Consider the following 18,081-nt stretch of genomic DNA (forward strand, 5'->3'; position numbering starts at 1 on the left):
AAAAGGTGGTGTGAACCGGTGAACTCTAATTTAAGCTCAGCATGTGAAAACAGCTATTTCACATGTGAAAATACAAATTTGACATGTGTTTTTGAAAGGCTCCCACCTCACCTCTGTGTCTACCACTCTCCCCTGCACATCTCCCTCTCACTCCCTCTGGTAAGTGTCAAACTCTTTCCGTGGGTTTTCAGCCTGGCAGTCCTTTCAGACTCAGCAGGATAATTACATCAGATAAAATGGAACATTAACAAATGTGTTATGTGATTTCTAACAGCAAAAGCAGGTGAAAAAATAAGGAAACGAGGAAGTTGGTGACACAGCCTTGTCAAAGCTGTTTGTCAGGACCTTAATGAGTGCACCCTGTTGAGATTAACACCAGTTCCTTCCAAATGGATGTGGAAAGACTGTATACCCCAAGAAGGGGCCTTTGAGTGGATGTGAGCGACTCTTTCTGTCAGCCTGAGAACTTTGTTGGTTTAAACAACCCTCTGGTAGATAGGCCTATCAAAAGAAGTAATGTTGATTAACTTGAAGGTATACATTGTCCATAGGCGACATCATGACATAGTCACCATAGGCAACAAAACAGGATCTATATATAAAGATGTAAACAAACCACTAGTTTCAACAATATACCAATACAGTTATATAATGTGGCTTCTCACATCACCGGAGGTGTGAGGCTATTCCCGTCAACACTCAGTTATAACAGTGTGTTATTGCGTGCATATTTTGGTGGAGTTGAAATTGCACTTAGAGAGTTTAGTTAGAAAACCTCTACAGATAGCGTAGATCGCTTATCATCATAAAGCATGGTACCGCTCAAAGTGCCGTATGAAATTTACACAATGCATTGCAGACAGTTTGCTTTGGTTAGGCTAATCAACACGAAGCAACATTGTCTACTAGTGGATATCTGAATAGCATGGTGATCTGGTCTGTGATTAAGTAATTATTTTCCCATGAAGGAAAGATGAACGTGTGATTGAAGTCTTTTAAAAAACGTTTCCTCCATTGGTTGGTCGGGGAACTCTTTCAAGTAGATGCTAGGCGGGTCCTGACAACCATAATTAACTAGAGTGGGTCTGGTAATTGAAGTATTCTGTCCTATTAGCTATACTTGTGAAACAACTTATTTGAGCTATCTGCTTATCATTAGCGTTTGGACCCGACTTAAAAAATAAGCTTGATCCTTTACTGCATAATATGTACAGACAGTGAAGTGTGATTTGGAATCAAAGTAAAGCATCCATTGAAATGTGTCATTGACTTTTATCGAAGAKATTATTTACAAAGGTTCCTAGGATGCACTTAACTAGTGGTGGTTGTAGTGTTTCTCTAACCCACTCGTCCTATAGGCCTATAGTCTTCTGAGAAAGTGGGGTTATAGCCTTTATCAGAGTTCTCATAACACATAATCTAAGTTATTTGTCCTTTGCCCACTTCCAAAACAAACTCCTCACCCATTCAGAGTGCCTATTGTGCAAGCGGTGCATTGAGTCTTCTATTGCATGTCTCATTGCGATTTTTCGGTGGGCTCCCATGTTTAGAAGTACTACGTTTTGTTTGAGAGACCCAAGGACTCAGCTTAAATTTTCTTTCCAGCCTTGAATATGGATTCACAATGTTCCTTTAAATGCACTGCAGCCTCCACAGAGGCCAGAACAGGCTCACTGTGTTAGGTGTGGCTAATAAGCCAGACGCCTCTCTCTCATGGTTAATTTGCAGCTGAAGCTTTACAAATTATCTGTGTAGACACACCTGCAATAGAGACACTTTGGAGATGATCTGAGGTATCACTTTTCCGCCAGATGGAACATAAGAACCCTCGCACTTTGATAGCGGAGAAGATGGCAACAAACTATTTCGTTGGGTGATGAAACAAAGACAGGTGCTGATTGCCTCTCAACACACTGGGAAATTATCTATTTTAATAGACGAGTGAGACAACCTGTGCTCACCCTCAAATAAGGCCTGTATTCATGTCATGGTCCAGTGCAAATCAGACTGGCTGGTGTACTTTGGGGGGAAATTTTTAGGACTGAACAAAATAAACATTTCTATCTTGGCTTCCAGAATTATGTAATATTAGCTGTCTCCAAGTTATTTTCACAGTAGTTATTTTACTGTACATCTTCAATAATTTCATGCTAGATCAAAGCAAAAGTAAAAAAATATGCCATATGTGAGATCAATAGGATCATTTGTCTTTTACCTGAAAATGCTCAAGGTGCTGCAGTAGAGGAATGGATTGAGAAACGCGYTGATATACTGTAACACAAACGGCTCAGCTGCCTAGAAGGCCAGCATCCCGGAGWCGCCTCTTCACTGTTGACATCGAGACTGGTGTTTTGCGGGTACTATTTAATGAAGCTGCCAGTTGAGGACTTGTGAGGTGTCTGTTTCTCAAACTAGACACTCTAATGTACTTGTCCTCTTGCTCAGTTGTGCACCGGGGCCTCCCACTCCTCTTTCTATTCTGGTGAGAGCCAGTTTGCGCTTTTCTGTGAAGGGAGTAGTACACAGCGTTGTACGAGATCTTCAGTTTCTTGGCAATTTCTCGCATGGAATAGCCTTCATTTCTCAGAACAAGAATAGACTGACGAGTTTCAGAAGAAAGTTCTTTGTTTCTGGCCATTTTGAGCCTGTAATCGAACCCACAAATGCTGATGCTCCAGATACTCAACTAGTCTAAAGAAGGCCAGTTTTATTGCTTCTTTAATCAGGACAACAGTTTTCAGCTGCGCTAACATAATTGCAAAAGGATTTTCTGATGATCAATTAGCCTTTTAAATGATAAACTTGGATTAGCTAACACAATGTGCCATTGGAACACAGGAGTGGTGGATGCTGATAATGGGCCTCTGTACGCCTATATAGATATAGCTGCTGTTTCCAGCTACAATAGTCATTTACCACATGACCAATGTCTACACTGTATTTTGGATCAATTTGATGTTATTTTAATGGACAAAAAACAATGACATTTCTAAGTGACCCCAAACCTTTGAATGGTAGGGTATATATACGCTGCATTCAGAAAGTATTCAGACCCCTTGACTTTTCCCACATTTTGTTACGTTACAGCCTTATTGTAAAATTGATTATTATTATTTTTTTTTTATCTGGGCCTCCCGAGTGATGCAGCTGTCTAAGGCACTGCATTGCAGTGCTAGAGACGCTACTACAGACCCGGGTTCATTTCCGGGCTGTGCCACAACCGGCCGTGGCCGGGAGTCCTATATGACGGTGCCCTAGTGACTCCTTGTGGCAGGCCGGTGCCTGCAGGCTGACTTCGGTAGCCAGTTGAACAGTTTGAACAGTTTCCTCCGACACATTGTGTGGCTGGCTTCCGGGTTAAGCTGGCGGGTGTTAAGGAGCGCGGTTAGGAGGGTCATGTTTTGTAGGACGCATGACTCCACCTTCGCCTCTCCTGAGCCCGTTGGGGAGTTGCAGCGATGAGACACGATCAAAATTGGGGAGAGTCTCGAAATTGAGCTCAGCTGCATCCTGTTTCCATTGATAATATTGAGTCCACATTTTCAGCACAACTGGTATACACAAGAGAGATTATTTCTCATTCCTCCATTTTAACATAGAAATCATGGTAAATTACGTGTTTTTCTTTGTCAGTAACTAGTTGCTTGACAAAGTCCCAAATTTCAGAAGGATAAAAAAAAAGGTTTCGAAATTGTGTGATCTTTTACCCCTTGGGATCGAAATTTACCCCTGTTATTGCTTTTATTGTCCTCAGGACACCTGTGTAATGATTACGCTGTTTTGTCAGCTTCTTGATATGCCACACCTGTTAGGTGGATGGATTATCTTGGCAAAGGAGAAATGCTCACCAACAGGGATGTAAACAAATTTGTGCACAAAAACAACTTGAGAAATAAGCTTTTTGTGCGTATGGAAAATGTCAGAGATCTTTTATTTCAGCTCATGAGAAATGCAACCAAGACTTTACATGTTGCATTTATATTTGTGTTCAGTGTAAAATAAAATAATTTGAGTAACTTTTATGAACTGCATTATGAGTAAGAAACTGAAACCAAGAGGATGCAACAATTTTCTTTCTTTGCCCTTTTTTAATTACTTTGATATCATATGACCTCTAATTTCTACTCCTTGAGTCTCTTTATGGCCACAATTTATGTGCCTTCTATTGCACCATTTAACAGTCCATTAAAAAGCACTCTCCCCACCACTCTGAATGTGTGAATGTCTTTTTCAATTATTACAATGCAAGGACGGCAAGTTAGGCTTGTTCGATAAATACTGTGTGAGCGGTATTGGCTTACCTCTACATGTAAAGAGAGAGAGTGGGTATATGAGTTGAGTAGACACTGTATGGGAGAAAAACACCACTAAGTGGGAAGAACAAATGGCTGTGAACTCCATATGAAAATGGGATTCAATTTTGAAGTGTGAATTTGAAAGGGTACATCAGGCTTTATAGGGACAATATAKCTTGACACAAGCATTGGTTTGATCTAATGAGGATGTCCAACACCTGTGACAACACCTGTAATGCACTTTAGACACACYACACATGTTTATAGTGCAAATGTACGGTATCGCATCATAATGTTCAAAATATACTGCTTTTTAGATCTTACTGTGCTTCCTGAAAGTATCACCACAGGAGTGTGTGTCAGAGAGAGAGAGAGAGAAAAAAAAAAGCCAAACCCATTTCGATAAGGCAGCAAACCCACACGGCGAGCACAGCGGGTTATCTGCAAACGCTCTGTCCTTGTGAACACAAAGTCATTATGCCGAAGACGTGATAGAAACGTTTAGCCAACATGTCCAGGCTTCTCTCTGGCACGAGCTACCGCTAGCCTCAAGGCTACGGCAGTCGAACAAATAAAGTTCAAATAGAGAATTACATTGAGACAAAGCCCTTAAGGGAATAGCTAGGGAGGTGTTCAATTTCTCGATTAAGTAGCCCAGTAGTAGGGTTGTTGCTTTTATTCTAGGGGAGTAAGAAGAGGTAAAAGTCAATTGAATTTCTTCCCGGTACGGGGACCTCTTATGTGTGCACGCGATTTACAATTTTTTTGGTGTTCCGAGAATTACATATAGAATCCCTATTCATTTAATAGGATCTCTATGGGCCTAATAGTAAAGATTTGTCGCTTAACTTTTAATGTGGCATAAACAAAACCTAAATAAAGGTCATAAAGCCTAAATAAAGCCTTGCTCTCCAGAATAATGGCAACAGTCTAGTTGACATGGGTAAAGTTTTCTCTTTATTTCTGATTTTCTCACGGAGTGAAGACATTAAGGGACCAGGGAGATTTCCAAATGACATCAGTTGGACTGGTTTAAAGGAAATTAAAAGCTGTGAAAACGATCCGACGAAGTTTCTGATAGTATTTGAGTTTGTCTTGAATGCATATTTTATGTGGTTGAAAATGAAATACTGGAAGGCCCTCACACTGTTTAAGCTCCCAATTCACTGCTTTATTGACTACGTTTCAATGGACCTTGTGCTGACATCCAAAAATATACACATTTCACCTCACATGACCATTACGCACATGACGCTTGGTGTGGAAACGATTCAATGCACAATTGCGCCTCAAGTGGTGAAGTCTGGTGGTGACGTAGCACCTTCCTACTGTAGACAATGTGCCGGATGGTAATTACAGATGTGGCCAATGTACCCGGTGTACCTTGACAAGCAAATGCACAATGTTGAATCAACCTATCACGGGCAATTCCATTAAGATTCAGGGCATCATTACATGTTCCACACAAAATGTTGTTTACCTGATCAAGTGTATTTGTGGTCTATGCTACAGTATGTAGGAGAAACTAAACGTGCTCTGAAAACAAGGATAGATTACACAGGAGTAATAGCAGGACTCTTGACCAGAGAAATCCCGTGGCTGCGCATTTCATGGAGGCTCGTCAAATAAGTTCTCTGAGATACATTGGTATCGAACGTGTTAAGACTCCTGGGGGGATACTGATAATCTATTGTATTGGATTCAATATGATATTTGCTCAATTTAGTAAAAAAAAAAATCCAGGATTGCGTAGCAGTGCAGACGTAGTTTGTCGTCCTCTCGTTTACTTTTTGTATCTTTCGTCTTTTTTGTATATAATTCAATTTATTTTTCAGTCTCTTTTCCATTTTTAAATTAAATGTACCTTCCGGTAACTCGCCTCACTCAATGTGACATGGATCCGCGATAAAAAAAAATGTTTGACCTTATAMCCAGAACCTCCATCAGAGGCTAGCCATCAGAGGCTAACCAGCTTATTAGCTACTAGCTATTTAGTCATTGTTAGCCACTGCTAACGGCCTTTACCTTCTGCACAGGCACCAGCCATTTTTTTAGCCTGGATAATACCTGCCAGCCTCGGACAGTTTTTTCTCCACTACAACGCCGGATTCCTGCCGTAAACCCTGGACCATTACTCCTGATCATCACAGCTAGCTAGCTGCCACCGAGTGACCCAGCCCCGAAGCTAGACCTGAGCCAGGCCCACCTCCCGGTCTACTCTGTGATCATCCGGCTACTCAGCCGATGCCTCCCGGACTCTTCCCCCAACACGGCTAGAATCCATTACTCCACCGGATACTTGCCATAAGCTCTGGACCTTTGCATCGGATCATCGTTGCTAGCTAGCTGCTACCGAGTGGCTAACGCCCCTGCCCTGAAGCTAGCACCAGATAGCCGCGAGCAAGGCGCATCTTCTGGCTAGCAAACTAAATTACTACAACTACAATACCATTTTCCCCATCTGGCCCGTACCCTTTGTCGACACAGCGCCCTGCCGTTCCACCACAACTGGTCCGTAGACGTAATTCCATCCGCTGTGCACTCAACCGGCCTTTGCCGGACGTTGGAGCAGATGCTTCTACTTACCCCGGCCTTGCTAACTTTAAACGCTGTGTCTCCCGCGTGCTAGCATAGTAACGACTACCCCGCGGCTTCCCTGTTCCATCTATTGCTGTTCACTGGACCCTATGATCACTTGGCTACATAGCTGATGTCTGCTGGGCTGTTCCTTTATCACGGTACTCCACTTTGTTTATTTTTTGTTTATCTGTCGGCCCTAGCCTCGAACTCAGGCCCTGTGTGTAGTTAACRGACCCTCTCAGCCCATTCATCGCCATTTTACCTGTTGTTGTTGTCTTAGCTGATTAGCTGTTGTTGTCTTACCCATTGTTGTCTTAGCTAGCCCTCCCAATCAACATCTGTGATTGCTTTATGCCTCGCTTTATGTCTCTCTCAAATGTCAATATGCCTTGTATACTGTTGTTGAGGATAGTTATCATTGTTTTAGTTTACTGCGGAGCCCCTAGTCCCACTCTACATCCTTCAGATACCTCCATTGTCCCACCTCCCACACATGCAGTGACCTCACCCAGTATAACCAGCGTGTCCAGAGATGCAACCTCTCTTATCATCACTTGCCATCGGCAAGGACTGGGGAGTTTTTTGGGATAAAAAGAAAAAGGATAGAGCACACCTGGTTAAATCTGCTTCCCACCAGACACTGGGAGGTGAATTCACCTTTCAGCAGGACAATAACCCAAAACACAAGGCCAAATCTACACTGGTTGCTTACCAAGAAGACAGTGAATATTCCTGAGTGTCCGAGTTACAGCTTCGACTTTAATCTACTTGAAAATCTATGGCAAGACTTGGAAATGGTTYTCTAGCAACGAGCAACAACCAATTTGACAGAGCTTGAAGAATTTTGAAAATAATAATTGGCAAATGTTGCACATTTCAGGTGTGGAAACCTCTTAGAGACTTACCCAGAAAGACTCACAGCTGTAATTGCTGTCAAAGGTGATTCAAACGTGTTTAAAGATAAATGACGGTTTTATTTTCATACATTTTTCACAAATGTTAAAATTTTTCTTACACATTGACATTACAGAGTATGTTGTGTGGATCGTTGACAAAAAATGACAATTAAATCCATTTTAATCCCACTTTGTAACACAACAAAATGTGGAAAAAGTCAATGGGGTGTGAATGATTTCTGAAGGCACTGTATTTTTCTTTTGAAATTAATCAAAGGTATTCATCTGCGAACAGAAATCTTTCCTTTAACATAGTGTTGATAGCATGGTGTTGATTCATTGCTCAGCTTTGTCAGCGATAAGGGTTATCAGAAGTTCAACAAACAGCAGGGTGCGTGCAGCAGTCACCATGATAATTAAAATTGGTTGCGTATCTATCTGCATGTCTCCCTCTGTTAATGAGTGAGCGTTCACACACACACATGCACAGACAAGCACTTACACGCGTGCACACACACACAAAAGCAAGCCTGCACTCACGTATACAAACACACACGCTCACACTCCCCTATTATCCACACATGCACACACACACACACACATGGACATTCACCACAAACAAACAAATAAACACACACACAGAAACACACATTCTCTACAATCGCTGGGGGACCTGCATCTGCTTGCTACCTGTTTGCTTTGAGATACAGTATGTGGCTTGATCCGCCACAACACCTAGCCTCCCTCTTCCTTTCTCTGCACATCTTGTTACTCACAACATATTTTTGTCTTGTTTTTGCTAAAATGTCACTTTCTCCTGTAGCTGTTTAGCAGTCTCGTCTCGTGGATTAGAAATATCCAGTGGACTTTGTTTTTAATTCACTCCCAACATTTAATTTGCGAAACGTTATCAGGAAGCGTGGACTGGTGGGTATAAAACAGAGGAGAAATGAAGGGAGGTCTTTTAAATCCTCTCAGAGTCTCTGCTTCCCAAGATTAATGTGGTAAGATCTTAATCACTCTCGTACTGTGACTGTAGTAGTACAGCCACAATATTTTATTTTACATGAACAGTATTAATTTGACTATAAGGTTAGTTTCCCTAAAACGCTCCAAAATAGAGAAGTCGAGTTGACTTTTGGCACTTGAAGTGTTTCTTAAAGTTAAACAAAGGTAATATTATCTTTCTTGCTGAAGGATTCATGGTATAAACATCTTTCCATGACATCTGACAAAATTGGAGAGACACATTCATAAGTCTTTATTCTGAAAAAAAACACAGGAAGCAGAGGTAGTTTCACTGCTCTGCACAATGCATGGTGGAGGTATAATTGAGGTCAAGAGGGAGATTAAGGAGTTCCATTCACAGTTGAGATCAACGTTTGCARGTCGGCAACGTCCTTGACTCCCAGGGTCATTCTACCAGTGCCAATCACAAAACCTAAAATACACTTTGACAAACTGCTTCAGGATTTGTTCAGGAAATTAAAAAAAGATTACTTTTTAAGGGATGATACAGGGGTGGTACAGTGGCTTTGTCACGCCCTGGCCTTAGTATTCTTTGTTTAATTTATTATTTTAGTTAGTTCAGGGTGTGACATGGGGTTAGGTTTGTGTTTTTGTATTGTCTTGGGTGGTTTGGAGTGTCTAGGGGGATTTGTTAGAGTGTATGGGTTTGTGTTTAGTGGATGTGTCTAGAATAGTCTATGGTTTAGTGTATGTGTCTAGTATAGTCTATGGTTGAGTGTAGGTGTTTAGAAAGGTCTATGGCTGCCTGATTTGGTTCTCAATCAGAGACAGCTGGTCATAGTTGTCTCTGATTGGGAGCCATATTTAAGGGAGCCATAGGCTTTAGGTATTTGTGGGAAATTGTCTATGTAGAACGTTTGTAGCCTGTATGTATGTGCACAACGTTTGTAGCTTCACGGTCGTTTTGTTGTTTTGTTTGTTGGTAAAGTGTTTTGTGTCGTGTTCATCTTCGTCGTGTTAATAAAGGAAGATGGCTTATTTTCCAAATGCTGCGTTTTGGTCCGTCTCTCAACCACACGATCGTGACAGGCTTGCGAAAGTATTCACCGCCGTTGGCATTTTTCCTATTTTGTTGCCTTACAACCTGGAATTAAAATAGATTTTTTGGGGGGTTGTGTCATTTGATTTACACAACATGCCTACCACTTTGAATATGCACTTTTTTTTTTAAATCATGAAACAAACAAGAAATTATGCAAAAAAAACAATAGACCTGAGTGTGCATAACTATTCAACCCCCCCAAAGTCAATACTTTGTAGTGCCACCTTTTGCAGCAATTACAGATGCAAGTCTCTTGGGGTATGTCTTTATAAGCTTGGCACATCTAGCCACTGGGATTTTTGCCCATTCTTCAAGGCAAAACTGATCCAGCTCCTTCAAGTTGGCTGGGTTCCGCTGTTGTACAGCAATCTTTGTCATACCACAGATTCTCAATTGGATTGAGGTCTGGGCTTTGACGAGGCCATTCCAAGACATTTAAATGTTTAACCTTAAACCATTCAAGTGTTGCTTTGGCAGTATGCTTTGGGTCATTGTCCTGGTGGAAGGTGAACCTCCGTCCCAGTCTCAAATCTCTGGAGACTGTATTTAGCACCATCATTCCTTCAATTCTGACCAGTTTCCCAGTCCCTGCCGATGAAAAACATGCCCACAGCATGATGCTGCCACCACCATACTTCAKTGTGGGGATGAGAGGTTTTCGGTTTGCGCCAGACATAGCATTTTCCTTGATGGCCAAAAAGCTCAATTTTAGTCTCATCTGACCAGAGTACCTTCTTCCATATGTTTGGGGGAGTCTCCCACATGCATTTCGGCAAACACCAAACATGTTTGCTTATTTTTTTCTTTTTTCTGGACACTCTTCCATAAAGCCCAGCTCTGTGGAGTATATTGCTTAAAGTGGTCCTATGGACAGATACTCCAATCTCCTCTGTGGAGCTTTGCAGCTCCTTCAGGGTTCTCTTTGTTGCCTCTCTGATTAATGCCCTCCTTGCCTGGTCTGTGAGTTTTGGTGGTTGGCCCTCTCTTGGCAAGTTTGTTGTGGTGCCATATTCTTTCCATTTTTTAATAATGATTAATGGTGCTCCGTGGGATGTTCAAAGTTTRMTTTTTWTTATAACCCAACCCTGGTCTGTACTTCTCCACAACTTTGTCCCTGACCTGTTTGGAGAGCTCCTTGGTCTTCATGGTGCCGCTTCCTTGGTGGTGCCCCTTGCTTAGTGGTGTTACAGACTTTGGCAGAACAGGTGTATATATACTGAGATCATGTGACAGATCATGTGACACTTAGATTGCACACAGGTGGACTTTATTTAACTAATTATGTGACTTCTTAAGGTAATTGGTTGCACCAGATCTTATTTATGGGCTTCATAGCAAAGGGGGTGAATACATATGCACGCACCACTTTCCGTTTGTTGTTAAAAAAAATTGAAACGAGTAATTTTTTTCATTTCACTTCAGAGAGATAAAATCCGGATTGGTAGCAGTGCAGACGTAGTTTGTCGTCTCGTCGTTTATTTTTGTATCTTTCGTCTTTTTTGTATATAATGTCAATTTATTTTCAGTCCTCTTTTCCATTTTTAAATTAATTATGTACCCTTCGGTAATTCGCTCCTCAATGTGACGATGGATCCGCAGAAAAAAAAAAAATGTTTGACTTATATCTCAGAACTCCATCAGAGGCTAGCCTATCAGAGGCCTAACAGCTTATTAGCTATAGCTATTAGTCATTGTTAGCCAATCTGCTAACGGCGTTATACCTTCTGCACAGGACGCAGCCATTTTTTCGCCTGGATAATACCTGCCAGCCTCGGACAGTTTTTTCTCACTACAACGCCGGATTCCTGCAGTAAACCCTGGACATTACTCCTGATCATCACAGCTAGTAGCTGCCACTGAGTGACCAGCCGAAGCTAGACTGAGCCAGGCCCTGCCCCGGTCTACTCTGTGATCATCCGGCTACTCAGCGATGCTCCGGACTCTTCCCCAACACGGCTAGAATCCATTACTCACGGATACTTGCGCATACGCTTTGGACCTTTGCCATCGGATCATCGTTGCTAGGCTAGCTGCTAACCGAGTGGCTAACGCCTGCCTGAAGCTCAGCACCAGTGCCGCGAGCAAGGCGCATCTCTTGGCTAGCAAACTAAATTACTACAATACAATACATTTTCCCCATCGGACCCGTACCCTTTGTCGCCATGTCGCCCTGCCGTTCCACACAACTGGTCGTAGACTAATTTCCTCGCTGTGCACTCACGGCGCTTTTTTTTATTTGCCGGACGTTGGCAGCAAGATGCTTCTAACATTACCACCGGCTTGCTAAGCTTTAAAGCTGTGGTCTTCCCGCGTGCTAGCATAGTCCCGACTACCCCGCTCCCTGTTCCATTTTGCGTTCACTGACCCTATGATCACTTTGGCTACCATAGCTGATGTTGCTGGGCTGTTCTTTATAGGTACTTCACTTTGTTATTTTTTGTTTATCTGTCGGCCCTAGCTCGAACTCAGGCCCTGTGTGTAGTTCGCGACTCCGACAGCCCATTCATCCCAATTTTTACCTGTTGTTGTTGTCTTAGCTGATTTAGGCTGTTGTTGTCTTACCCATTTGGTTGTCTTACTAGCCTCCAATCAACATCTGTGATTGCTTATGCTCGCTTTATGTCTCTCTCCAAATGTCATATGCTTGTATACTGTTGTTGAGGATAGTTATATTGTTTTAAGTTTACTGCGGAGCCCCCTAGTCACTTCTACCATCCTTCAGAATACCTCATTGTCCCCACTCCCAACATGCAGTGAACTCACAGATAACAGCGTTGTCCAGAGATGCAACCTCTCTTATCATCATTGCCATCGCAAGGACTGGGGGTTTTTTTGGGATAAAAGAAAAGGATAGAGCACACCTGTTATCTGCTTCACCAACACTGGAGGTGAATTCCCTTTCAGCAGGACATAACCAAAACACAGGCCAAATTACACTGGTTGCCTTCCAAGAGACAGTGAATCCTGAGTGTCGAGTTAACGCTTCGACTTATCTACTTGAAAATCTATGGCAAGACTTGGAAGAGTTACTAGCAACGAGCAACACCATTTGACAGGCTTGAGAATTTTTGAAAATAATATTGGCAATGTTTGCATCATTTCAGTGTGGAACCTCTTAGAGACTTACCCAAAAGACTCAGCAGCTGTATTGCTGTCAAGGTGATTCAATACGTGTTTTAAAGATCAATGAGGGTTTTATATTTTCATAACTTTTTCACAAATGTTAAAATTTTTCTTACACATTGCATTTACCAGAGTATGTTGGTGTGGACGTTGAAAAAATGACCATTAATCCATTTTAATCACTTTGTAACAAACAACTGGTGGAAAAAGTCATGGGGTTGTGAATGATTTCTGAAGGCACTGTATTTTTTTTTTGAATTAATCAAAGGTATTCATCTGCGAACAGAATCTTTTTTCCTTTACATAGTGTTGATAGCATGGTGTTGATTCATTGCTCGCTTTGTCAGCGAATAACGGTTATCAGAAGTTCAACCAACGCAAGGGTGCGTGCAGGCAGTCACCATGATAATTAAAATTGGTTGCGTATCCTTATCTGCATGTCTCCTCTGTTAATGAGTGAGCGTTCACACACACACATGCACAGACCAGCACTTTACACGCGGTGCACAACACACACAAAAGCAGCCTGCACTCACGTATACAAACCACACGCTCACACCTCCCTATATCACCATGCAACAACACACACACACATGGACATTCACACAAACAAACAAATAACACAACACACAAAACACACATTCTCTACAATCGCTTGGGGGACGCTGCATTCTGCTTGCTCATGTTGCTTTGAGATACAGTATGTGGCTTGATCGCGCCACAACACCTAGCTCCTCTTCTTTCTCTGCACATCTGTTATCACACATATTTTGGTCTTCGATTTTTGCTAAAATGTCACATTTCTCCTGTAGCTGTTAGCAGTCTCGTCTCGTGGATTAGAAATACTCCAGTTGGACTTTGTTTTTAAATTCACTCCCAACCTTTAATTTGCGAAACGTTATCAGGAGCGTGGACCTGGTGGGTATAAAACAAGGAAGAAATGAAGGGAGGTTCTTTTAATCTTCAGAGTCTCTGCTTCCCAAGATTATGTGGTAGATTTATCACTCTCCGTACTGTGCCTGTAGTCAGTACAGCCACAATATTTTATTTTTACATGAACAGTATTAATTTTGACTATAAGGTTCGTTTCCTAAAACGCTCCAAAATAGAGAAGTCGAGTTACTTTTGGCACTTGAAGTGGTTTCTTAAAGCTTAATACCAAGGTAATATTATATTTCTGCTGAATGGAGTTCATGGTAATATGAACATCTTTCATAATCTGACAAAAATTGGAGAGACACATTCCATAAGTCTTTATTCTGAAAAAAACACAGGAAGCAGAGGTAGTTTCACTGCTCTGGCAATGCATGGTGGAGGTATTATATTGAGTTTTCAAAGGGAGATTAGGAGTTCCTTCACAGTTTGAGACAACGTTTGCACGTCGGCAACGTCCTTGACTCCGGGGTCATTTAACCAGTGCAATTCACAACTAAAATCACTTTGACACTGCTTGAGGATTTGTTAGGAATTAAAAAACGATTCTTTTTCTAAGGGATGATACAGGGGGTGGTACAGCTGGTTTTGTTCACGCCCTGGCCTTAGTATTTTTGTTTTCTTTAATTATTTTAGTTAGTTCAGGGTGACATGGGTTAGGTTTGTGTTTTTGCCTATTGTCTTGGGTGGTTGGCGTGTCTGGGGATTTGTTAGAGTGTATCGTTTGTGTTATAGTGGATGTGTCTAGAATGTCTATGGTTTTAGTGTATGTGTCTAGTAATACGTCTATGGTTTAGTGTAGGTGTTTTAGGACGGGCCTGATTTGGTTCTCATCAGAGACAGCTGGTCATAGTTGTCTCTGATTGGGGAGCCATATTAAGGGAAGCCATAGGCTTTAGGTTTTTGTGGGAAATTGTTATGTAGATCACGTTTGTAGGCTGTAGTAGTGTGCACAACGTTTGTAAGCTTCCCGGTCGTTTTGTTTTTTTTGTTTTGTTGTAAGTGTTTTGTGTCGGTGTATCATCTTCGTCGTGTTAAATAAAGGAAATTGGCTTATTTCCATGCTGCATTTCTGTGTCCGTCTCCTCACCACACGATCGTGACAGAATTTCCCACCAAAGGATCACAGTGTTGAAACCGGCAACAGGACCCACCTAACAGGATTTCTGGAGATCGGAGGGACGAATTTGATGGAAAGGACTGGGCTCAACCTGGAAAATCCGCCCGCCCCAAAAGCTGAGCTGGAGGCAGCGAATGCAGAGGACGGCGGATTGAGGAGGCGCACGGAGGCACAGGCTGGAAGCCCGTGAGAGCTACCCAAAAATTTTTGGGGGGAGCGTAGGAGGTAGTGGGCCAATGGCGAGTTAGGACCTCGCGCCCACTTCCCAGGTACCGTGGGAGAGCGGGAGTACGGGCAGACACCGTGTTACCAGTAGGAGCGCACGGTGTCTCCTTACGTGTGCAAGCCCCAGTGCGGTATTCACTCCCCTGCAACTGGTAGGGCTAGATTGAGCATTAGCCAAGTACCTATGAAAGCCGTCTACCATATCTGGCCACCAGTACAATCTCTCGGCCGAGCTTACATTGCACCAGCCTACGCATGGTTGTCCCCGGTTCGCCTACATAGCCCGGTGCGGTTATTGTCCACTTCCCGCCTGGTCGGCGCGACGGGGACATTCAACCACGGTAAGGTTGGGCAGGCTCAATGCTCAAGGGAGCCATTACTGCCTGACGGATCCGTATTCGCCGCCACCTCTCCCGCCCCAGTCCTGTCTACCACCAGTGCCACACCACGACCAGGCTTCATGGTGGTCCAGAGCCTGTGCCTCCTCCCGCACTCGTCCAAATGGTGCGTGTCTCCAGCCCATTTACCACCATGCCTACACCACGCCCAAGCCTCACTCGTGTGTCCCAGATCGTCTCTGTTTGCCGTCCTTTGCTGCTCCCGCACTAGCCTGAGATGCTGTCCAGCCCGGTACACAGTCTTCCGGCACCACGCACGAGCTACAGTGCGTCCAGGTCCAGTATGCGCCTGTTCCGCTCTCCCGCACTAGCCCTGAGATGCGTGCTCAGCGGTACCACCAGTTCCGGCACCACGCACCAGGCCTAGCAGTGCGGCTCGCCGGCCAGAGCCATCCGTCTCTCCACTGCCATCTGAGCACGACTCCAGGCTCTGACTCCGTCTGTAGCGCCCATACTGACAATCGTCTCTCCAGCGCCATCTGACCACCAGTCCCACACACACACCAATCCGGTCTTCTCCACGCATCTTGACCATACCGTCGTCCCCAGCGCCATCTAAGCCGCCCGTCTGCTCGAGCCGCTAGAGCCGTTCGTCAGACACGTGACTGCCAGAGCCGCCCAGACAGGACGTTGAACAGACAGGTCTTGCCAGAGCCGCTTCCAACCGCATGACAGGTGCAGATCCTCGTGACTGCAAGCCGCACGTAACCGACGCCACAGCAACATCTGGTCCCAGAGCGCCCCACAACAACGCGAACTGACAGACGATCTGCCAGAGACCGCCAACTAGACAGATTGCAGAGCCGCAACCAGACAGGATCTTTCAGAGCCGCCAACCAGACAGGATCTGCCAGATCCGCCAGCGAGCCTGGCAGCCAGATCGCAGCGGCCATGAGCAGCCAGATCCGTCAGCCAGCCATAGCCAGCCGAATCCGTCAGCCGCTATGAGAGCCAGATCCGTCAGCAGCATGGGCAGCCAGATCCGCAGCCAGCCATGAGCAGCCCCAGCCCCCAAGAAATCCGTCAGCCAGCATGAGCGCCAGACCGTCAGCCAGCCATGCGAGCAGCCAGATCTCGTCAGCCAGCCATGAGCAGCCATACCGTCAGCCACAGACCATGAGCAGCCCAGCATCCGTCAGCCAGCCATGAGCAGCCAGATCGTCAGCCAGCATGAGCCAGCCAGATGCAGCAGTGAGCAGCCACGATCCGTCAGCCAGCCATGAGCCGTCAGCCAGATCCACCAAGAGCCGTCCAGCCAGGATCCGCCAGAGCTGGCCAGCCAGGATCAGCCCTTCAGTCGGAGCTGCCGTACCTCAGTCCGGAGCTGCCCCTTTATCCTGGCTGTCCCTTATCCTGGGTGTCCCCTATCCTGGTGCTGCCCCTTAGTCCGGTACTGCCCTTAGTCCCGGTACGTTCTCTTAGTCCGTACTGTCTTTAGTCCGGTACTTGTCCTTCGTCTACTGTCCCTTGTCGTACTGTCCCTTATCCTGGTGCTGCCCCTTAGTCCGGTGCTGCCCCTTAGTCCCGGTGCTGCCCCTTTTCCAGTGGGCTAGGAAAGCGGGGGTAGTGGGGACTATGGTGGGGTGGGACCACGACCAGTGCCGGAGCCGCCGCCGTGGACGGAAGCCCACCCAGACCCTCCCCTAGACTATGTGCTGGTGCGCGCCGAGTTCGCACTTAAGGGGGGGTATGTCAAGCCTGGCCTTAGTATTTTGTTTTCTTTTATTATTTTAGTTAGGTCAGGGTCGTGACATGGGGTTGTTGTGTTTTTTGTATTGTCTTGGGTGCTTTGGATGTCTAGGGGATTTGTTAGAGTGTATGGGTTTGTGTTTAGTGGATGTGTCTAGAATAGTCTATGGTTTAGTGTATGTGTCTAGTATAGTCTATGGTTGAGTGTAGGTGTTAGAAAGGTCTATGGCTGCCTGATTTGTTCTCAATCAGAGACAGCTGTCATAGTTTGTCTCTGATTGGGAGCCATATTTAAGGGAGCATAGGCTTTAGGTATTTGTGGGAAATTGTCTATGTAGAACGTTTGTAGCCTGTATGTATGTGCACAACGTTTGTAGTTCACGGTCGTTTGTTGTTTTGTTTGTTGGTAAAGTGTTTGTGTCGTGTTCATTCTTCGTCGTGTTAATAAAGAGGAGATGGCTTATTTTCAATGTGCGTTTGGTCCGTCTCTCAACCACACGATCGCGACAGGCTTGCGAAAGTATTCACCGCGTTGGCATTTTTCCTATTTTGTGCCTTACAACCTGGATTAAAATAGATTTTTGGGGTTGTGTCATTTGATTTAACAACATGCCTACCACTTTGAATATGCACTTTTTTTTAAATCATGAAACAAACAAGAAATTATGCAAAAAAAACAATAGACTGAGTGTGCATAACTTATTCAACCCCCCCAAATCAATCTTTGTAAGTGCCACTTTTGCAGCGAATT

Source organism: Salvelinus sp. IW2-2015, linkage group LG5 (genome assembly GCF_002910315.2).
Source record: "Salvelinus sp. IW2-2015 linkage group LG5, ASM291031v2, whole genome shotgun sequence".
NCBI classification, from domain to species: Eukaryota; Metazoa; Chordata; class Actinopteri; order Salmoniformes; family Salmonidae; genus Salvelinus; species Salvelinus sp. IW2-2015.